Below are 8,149 nucleotides of genomic sequence, written 5' to 3' on the forward strand. Positions count from 1 at the left end.
TCGTCGTCAAGATGGATAAATTTATTCCCATAACTTACTTTAACACTCTTAACTTTACATGTAATTATTTACCCCTTAGTTTGGTCTAAAGTGAATTTAGTATATCCTCTAACAAGGAGAGTGTCTTCACCCTCCAAAAAACGCGTGAAAGAAAGAAAATGGTAGAAAAAAATGTTAAAATCTCAATTTATTAATTTATCTTACACTTTTTCTCTCTCCACCATTCTTCTTCTATCACAGCTACCAAATACCCGCATCATACTTCAATTTTTCCATCGTTCCTCCATCACCACCTTCACATCTTTTATTCCATCAGATTTTTTTGGCATAGGTGATAGAAAAAAATTCAATCCTTGAGGAAATAAAAATTCAATTCATGAGGAAATTGAAATTCAATTCAAGAAAAATTGAATTGTTTGTTGCGGATTTTATGAAATCAGCGATGGTCCCTGTTAATGCCATCTCACACGCCACCATTTCATCTCTCGTCACTGATTCTATAATTTCATTATAATTTATTTTGATACGATTTTGTGGCGCAATTTCTTATTGTCGTTGGTGTTGTTGAATGTTGTGGAATTGACAATGATGGTGAATTATTTTGGAGTTGATATTAATGGTAGTGGTGAGAATTATGAAACTGCCAGAGATGGTGGTGATATTGCTCTTGGTAATGGGTACAATGAAGTTAATGGTTGTGAAGATAAATTCTAGCAGTGGTGGTGAATTTGTGAGTTGATGGTAGTGATAATGAAGAGGATGGAGAGTAGTTGGTGGCTCCGTGAAATCTTCACCGGCGATGATACAATGAAGGGACGAGTAGTATCGGTGTCCATAATCCCTGTTGTATTGTTGTTTAAAGTTGTTGGGTAGCATAGATGAATCTTGCTGAGGAGTGAGGATGAAGATGGGTAAGAAAGGGGAAAAAAATAACTTTAATTAAAAAAAATAAAAAAATTGACACGTGGAGAACTATTTGTGTGATTTTTTATTTTTGAGGAGTATTAAATCCACTTAAAATGAAGTTAAGGGATAAATAATTACATATGTAGTTAGAGTGCTAAAGTAAATTACGGAGACAAGTTTAGGAAGGTTTTAATATACTCTCTTTATTTATTTTTTTGACGATCTTTGTTGTGATTAATCAAGCTATAGGTGTGTATTTTTTGAAACGATTTTGAAAACAGCTATGTTAGGAACATTATTTAATGGTTTGAGATCATTTGTTCGCTTTCACGTACTTCAGATGAAATTTGTTATACCAATTAAAAGTTAAAACATATAAGTGCAAGAACTTATGTAATTACTGAAAGTATTTGTCACATGTTGCGAAGTTATCTTTAGGTGATGACTTCATGATTTCATATTGATGGTTATCCAGAAAAATATAGGCCCTTACATAACAATGCATGTCATTCGCTTTATCGTGTGTTCTTGAAGACATATGCTAATTGAAACATTTGTTTTTGTGGAAACGTATATTAGCTTGAGAGTGTTGAATATCGTTTAATCTATGCTTTATAATTATTTATTAATAATCGGCATATCAGTTTGATTTGAGGTATGTTTTTAAATTTTAATTTGTTTGTGAAGTTTATAATAATAAATTATTATATTGTGTATTCTTGAACACAATTGCTAATTAAGACGTCTGAACTCAAAAAATTATTATGGTTTGCTATGAACATTGTCTTAGCTACGATTATATATTTCATAGGATGAAAAGACTTGCATAAGTACCTTTTAATTATATATTTTGTTTCATGATACTGCTATATATTGGTATGTTTAAGATATTAAAGATGTTTAGTTGCAGTGTGGTTTCATCATCAAGCAAATATTTGTCGTCAAAATATAAACTTTATATTAAATAATTTGAAATAAATGCGCAACGTACGTTCACATGGACTAATATAAAATAAAAGTACAACAACACAATGACATTCACAAACAAAATATTTTTTATGTATTTAAAAAATAAGCTTTGTAATATAAACCAAAATTTTAGTAACCTCTTGTATTATTTACTCGACATAAAATAAATTAAGAAATTATAAAATCGATGTGTGATATAATAATAATTAAAAAAATGTAACAATACTATATGAGAAAATTCGCCATTCATGATATAATAGGAGGCAACGTATTCGTAAGCCAAATTATAGGTTACATCACTGCATATGGGGCTATATGAATAAATGAAACATTTAACCTCATACTTTGTTCATAGAGAAAATACATTAAAACTTCCTAAACATGTCACTCCAACTTACTTTAACACTCTAATTTTACATTTAATTATTTATCCCCTTAATTTCGTTTTGAGAGAATATAACTCCCCCACAAAAATGGAGAACCACACATGCAGTGGGAGGTGGTTTACACACTGTTAATTTTTTTCAAAAATATTTTCTAAAGTTATTTTTTTTCTTTTTCATCCATCAACTTCAATTTTTCTTTTTCATCCATCAACCTTCACGAGAATACACATCCAGATACACTCCTCTCACCACAGACCTACACGGACACATATTCCCCCAATTTTCATGGAAGAGGTAGAGAGCAACACAATACACACGACACATACATACGCACAAATATTGATATATACACACACTGAACAAAAGGAAGAAAGGAGTAAGCTGACTTACTCATTTTATATACACACAGAGAATTCATTCACTCACACAGCAATAGGAGAATACGCACACACACCAAAAATCGGAGAAAAATAATCAAGAACAGTGGTAGATAAATATTTGGGTCTGATTTTCTTGTGAAATCTAGCCGGAAAACGTCATCCCACAATCGCCTATCGTTTCTTTCCAGTCTGAATTCACCGGTGAAGCTCACCGAAGCTTCACCATAGTCAAATCCATCGAAAAACGTCATTGACAGCGACCAACACCTCAAAAAGGTAAAATCGGCGAATTCCATCGAAATTGGTTCCACCAACAAGGACTGGCGTAGTCTATTTTATCAACGCACCATTGCTACTCTTCATCCTCTTCATCATAACTACCACCAACTCACAAATTCACCACCACTGTTAAAACCATATTTGTGGTCGTTAACTTCATAGTACCCATCACCAAGGCCCAAGAGCAATACAACCTTCATCTTTGTCAATTTCAGAATCTCCACCATCATCGTTAATATGATTCACCCTCGCTGACAATTCCACAATACCCAACAACAACACCAATGGCAACTAAAATTAAAAGAAATTAAAGAACAATAACAGGAGATGAGATGCAAGTGGTGCGTGAAGAGGCTTAACAGTGCCGCCACCGATTCCATTAAATTCGCATCAAATCGTTCAATTTTCTCATGAATTAAATTTCAATTTCTTCATGAATTGAATTTTAATTTCTCCATGAATTGAATTTTCATTTTCTCATGGATCGAACATCTTCCTCGGAGTCTTAAGATGTAACAATTACATTCACCTCCATAGACATCTCTGACAAGCAATTTGTCCTATCACCTATGTCAAGAAAATTCGATGGAATAGAAGATGTGGGATTGGCGATGGCGGAACAATGAAGGATCATGTACGGTGGTGGGTGGAGAAATAGTTTGTGATAGAAGAAAAGGGTGGAGAGAGAAGAAATATAAAAATTAATGAATAAATTGGAATTTGTTTATTTTTATTAATTTTTTTTGTTCCTCCACGCGTGTTTTGGAGAGTGAAAACACTCTCCTTATTAGAGGAGGTGTTAAATTCACTTGAAATAAAATTACGGGACTAAATAATTATATATAAAGTTAGAATGCTAAAGCAAGTTGGAGTGATAAGTTTAGCGGATTTAATGCATTTTCTCTTTGTTCATATAAATCATAGTTGGACACCTAAACATGTTTTGTGATAGATTATTTTAGATAAACAATTAAGAGTCACAACGAACATGTTTATTTTGTGGTAGATTCTTTAGATTACGACCTACACGTGTTAAAGATAGAGTTAATTAAACACAGTAGCAATACACGTCATTTACAGTAAAAGAACTTTCTATTAACATCTGACTAATAGAATAATTCTTTAAAATCAATAAAGAGTAATTTGATAAATTTAATAATATTGTTAGAGCATATATATATTCGCATCATCGAAACCTAGCAGCCGCTTCTGTCTTAACACTCTACATGAGTATCTTCGTTATTCTCATAGCCGTAACAGAATTCTCACATAATTTTCTTGTTCAATTCAATTGTTTTTCCATAAATAATATACAGGTGATTAAATTCGATATCTTGTTATCATGGAATTCGTCATCTTGATGAATCGCCCATACACAATCAATAAACTCATACTAATGCTAGAACTTGTCGCAAGCTCATTTAGGAATGAAAGATGTATGTATGAAATTTTTGTGTTTATTTTTTCTATTTTTTAAAAAAATTTTGACAATTTTTACTGTGATTAATCAAGCATTTAAGGATTGCGATATGAAATCTAATTTTTAATTTTATTATTTTTTGAAAGATTTGAAAACTGAAAGAATTCTACTACCAAGCTCCAGATATGACATCATATAAAGGTCAATTTTCTCTGTATATTTTTGTTGTTAATTTGAGCATGTCAATCTAAATTCTAAACCTATTTCAATTTTTTCAACTCAATATTCTAATCTGAAAATTAATTAGACAATTCTATGTAATAGCATCATAAAAAGGTTGATTTTCTTTGTATCTCACCCTTTTTTTTTTTTTTTAATTTGTAACAACTCTTCATTTATTGTTGTTTCTCACTTTATTAAGCGATGTATCTAAGAACGTTGTTAAAAGATACTTCGTATTTATGTTTGTTAGATAAAAGATTTTCATTCTTTAATAATCAACTATATAATAAAATTGAATTATAAACTAAACATGTTTGTTAGTGACAAGATTCAAATCAATGACGCTTTGCTAATATATATTTTCACTCTTACCATTACAATAATGTCACTATAAAACAAAAGTACTAAAACTATAATTAGAAAGAAAAGTAGAGTGAATTTCATTAAACTAACAATAATTTTCATTTTCATTTTCAATCATCTCATCTGAGAATTTTCCTCGAGAAACAGATAGAAAAATATATTAAAAATTAAAATAATTAACATCATAAAAAACAAAAAATTAGGACGAACACCTTTCTTTGTGGATTCTAGATCATAAAAAGATGTTGTTCGCAACAAATTTTTGTTCATGGAAAATAAATTTTAACCACAAACAAAAACATGAAGAAACAAGAATTTTTTATTGATAAACGATAGTGGTTACAGATCTATTCCTCCCTTGATTCTTCTCTCTTGATTTTCTCCATAATTCGAGGGTCATTAGTAGCTTATTCTCGAACGTAGAATTTGATATGAATTTTTCCGTAATTCGAGGGCCGTTAGTGGCGTATTTCTCGAACGTAAAAGTATTTGAATTTGATCTCCATGAAAGGAGATTTTGTGGATCTTCTTGATGTATTTGATTATCAAGAAGAAAGGATTTTGATTTATAAATATTCCATGAATTTATTGGGACTTTCAAGATCGTTGATCTCTTAATTTATTGGGACTTTTAAGATCGTTGATCTCTTTGTGAATATCCCATAAATTTGTGGATACTGGAAATGCCTCTTTAAAGGATATTTGCCCCTTTTATATAGTCATAATTTAGGGTTTAGGTTGAGTAGCCATCAAGCTCGATTTAGGGTAAAGTAGCCCCCAAGAACTCTAACCAATTTTGAACTCTTTTTGTAGAGTCTACAAAATTTCAATGTCTACAAATGCCCCCTGCTTCAAGGCTTATCGGAGTGTAAACTTGATGAAACTCAAAGACGAGTCTTGAAGTACTGCTTTCATCTTTACGATCCTGCGGCTATAGATTTGCATAGTTGATTTATAAGAGAAGAGATGTAGGGCAGATTTGGTCCCACTGGGCGTGCCAATTTGTTTGCAACATAATTTAAATTCATGAAAAATAAATTTTAACCACAAACAAAAATATGAAGAAACAAGATTTTTTTTTATTAATAAACGAGGTGGTTACAAATCTGTTCCTCCTTTGATTCTTCTCTCTTAATTTTCTCCATAATTCGAGGGTCGTTAGTGGCTTATTCTCGAACATGATTTTCTCCGTAATTCGAGGGTCGTACGTTAGTGGCTTATTCTCAAACATATGATGATCTCTTTATGAATATCCCATGACTTTGTGGGATATTGGAGATCCCGATCTTTTTACGAATACCCATCCGCTTATGGGATGTTCAAGATACCTGTTTCAGGGAACATGTTACCCTTTAAATAGGCAAGATTTAGGGTAAAGTAGCCTTCTAGAACTCTAACAGAATTTGAATTCTTATTGAAGAGTCCACAAATTTTAGATGTCTACAAATGCCCCCTACTTCAAGGCTTGTCGAATAAAACTCTAACAGAATTTGAATTCTTATTGAAGAGTCCACAAATGTTAGATGTCTACAAATGCTCCCTACTTCAAGGCTTGTCGAAGTGTATATTCATGGAAAATAAACTTCAACCACAAATAAAAATATGAAGAAACAACAATTTTATTCATAAACAACGAGGGTACAAATATGTTATTCTTCTCTCTTGATTTTCTCCGTAATTCGAGGGCCGTTAGTGGCTTATTCTCGAACATAGGATGATCTCTTTATGAATATCCCATGATTTTGTGGGATATTGGAGATCCCGATCTTTTTACGAATATCCATCAGCTTATGGGATATTCAAGATGCATGTTTCAGGGAACATGTTACCCTTTAAATAGGCGAGAATTAGAGTAAATAGCCTTCTAGAACTATAACAAAATTTGGATTCTTATTGAAGAGTCCACAAATTTTAGATGTCTACAAATGCCCCCTACTTCAAGGTTTGTCAAAGTGTAGATTTGATGACGAGTCTTGAAGTACCAATAGAGCTTTCATCTTTATGCGGTGGCTACAGATTTACAGATCTGATTTATGAGAGAAGAGATGAAGGGCAGATTTGGTTCCACTGGGCGTGCCAATTTGTTCGCAACAAATTTTCATTCATGGAAAATAAATTTTAACCACAAATAAAAATATGAAGAAACAAGATTTTTTTATTGATAAACGATTGTGGTTACAAATCTGTTCCTCCCTTATTCTTCTCTCTTGATTTTCTTCGTAATTTGAGGGCCGTTAGTGGCTTATTCTCGAACATAGAATTTGATATGAATTTTTCCATAATTCGAGGGTCATTAATGACGTATTTCTCGAACGTAAGAGTATTTGGATTTGATCTCCATGAAAGGAGGTTTTGTGGATCTTGATGTATTTGATTATCAAGAAGAAAGAGTTTTGATCTATAAATATCCATGAATTTATTGGAACTTTGAAGATCGTTGATGAATATCCCGTGAATTTGTGGGATACTGGAGATGTCTTTTAAAGGATATTTGCACTCTTTATATAAGCATAATTTAGGGTTTAGATTGAGTAGCTATCAAGCTAGATTTAGGATAAAGTAGCCCCAAGAACTCTAACCAAATTTGAACTCTTTTTGTAGAGTCCACAAAATTTCAATATCTACGGATGCATATGTGTGTATATATATCGTGTCTTAAATTTTAGTCATGCTATTTGTTATGGATCAAAGCAAAAAATCTAATGCATCAAAATAATATTCGTTAGTAATAAATAGTAATTAGTTCATAACTTTTCATTGAACTAGTTTAGATTAGGTGATTTCCAGTTCTAGGTTTTTGATTTTTTAATAACTTCTTACTATTTAATTAAATGTTATGTCCAAATTAAAACACCTAATAATTACAACTAGATGTCTAGTTGTTGGCCTTAAATCCTCAAATGTCATATTACATGTTTTTTCAATATGTTTTTTCAATATGTCATTTTCCATGATAAATCAAGTTAATAGGTTGTAATTTTAAAAAATAATTTCGTATTTGATTGTTATTTGAAATAAAAATTGGCCTAAAATTTACAACAAAAAATATTTAAAATGCAACTACTGTTATTTACAGTAAAATTTTGATAAGAAAAAAAAAATTTCAGCTATAGATGAACAAGGAAATTTCCACCCTTCTCATTGCTTATAATAGAATTTTACAAAAGCGTATTTAAGATTTAAATTTTGTGAATTTAACTTTTTATATGTTTAACGTTAACTCA

Source organism: Capsicum annuum, chromosome 3 (genome assembly GCF_002878395.1).
Source record: "Capsicum annuum cultivar UCD-10X-F1 chromosome 3, UCD10Xv1.1, whole genome shotgun sequence".
Lineage (NCBI taxonomy): Eukaryota > Viridiplantae > Streptophyta > Magnoliopsida > Solanales > Solanaceae > Capsicum > Capsicum annuum.